This window comes from Notolepis coatsorum (genome assembly GCF_963971535.1).
Source record: "Notolepis coatsorum genome assembly, chromosome: 6".
In the NCBI taxonomy this organism is placed as follows: Eukaryota; Metazoa; Chordata; class Actinopteri; order Aulopiformes; family Paralepididae; genus Notolepis; species Notolepis coatsorum.
In genome coordinates, this window is record NC_140170.1 from 190,785,236 (window position 1) to 190,786,497 (window position 1,262).

A 1,262-nucleotide genomic window follows, 5' to 3' on the forward strand; every position below is an offset into this window, starting at 1 on the left:
TCGAACCCACGCGTGCAGAGCACAATGTATTAGCAGTCCATTGCCTTAACCACTCGTCCACCTCATCCTATAGTTCTTAGTTTTATCAATCTTGAAAACATAAAAAAATTCACTCAAGGTTGTAAATGTTTTGCAATTCTGACGTGCACTCAACTTTCGTGGCTGTAAAACATTCTGATCTACAAGGAAGTCACTCAAGGTAGTACATTTTTGGGAATTCTGCCGTGCACTCAACTATCGTGGCTGGATAATATTGTGATCGACGAGGATGGGATTCGAACTCACGCGTGCAGAGCACAAAGGATTAGCAGTCCATCGCCTTAACCACTCGGCCACCTCGTCCTATATTTCATAGGTTCATGAATCCTGAACAAATTTGTAAATTTGCTACACATTGTCACTTTTTCATACTTCTGCCATGTGCTCTACAACTGTGGCTGGATAAAGGTTTGATCAACTAGGATGATATTTGAATACACACATTCAGAGCACAATGGATTAGCTTTCCATTACCTTAACCACACCGCTATCTCATCCTATAGATCTTAGTTTTATAAATGTTTTAATTGGATTTGGGTTGTTACTTTTTCATAGTTCTGTTCTATGCCCTATTATTGTGGATGGAATATATATATTGATGAATGAGAATGGGATTCGAACCAAAAATTCAGAACAAATGTTTGAGTAGTGCATTGCCTTAAACACCTGTCCATCTTGTCCTATACTTCTTATTCTTATCAATCTTGAACACATTTTGAAAGTCACTCAAGGTCGTAAAAGAATTGCAATTATGCCATGCAATCTAATATGGTGGCTGGAAAACATTCTGATCGAGGAGGATGGGATTCGAACCCACGCGTGCAGAGCACAATGGATTAGCAGTCCATCGCCTTAACCACTCGGCCACCTCGTCCTATAGTTCTTAGTTTTATCAATCTTGAAAACATTAAAAAATTCACTCAAGGTTGTAAATGTTTTGCAATTCTGACGTGCACTCAACTTTCGTGGCTGTAAAACATTCTGATCTACAAGGAAGTCACTCAAGGTAGTACATTTTTGGGAATTCTGCCGTGCACTCAACTATCGTGGCTCGATAATAATGTGATCGACGAGGATGGGATTCGAACCCACGCGTGCAGAGCACAATGGATTAGCAGTCCATCGCCTTAACCACTCGGCCACCTCGTCCTATAGTTCTTAGCTTCATGAATCCTGAACAAATTTGGAAATTTGCTACACATTGTCACTTTTTCATACTTCTG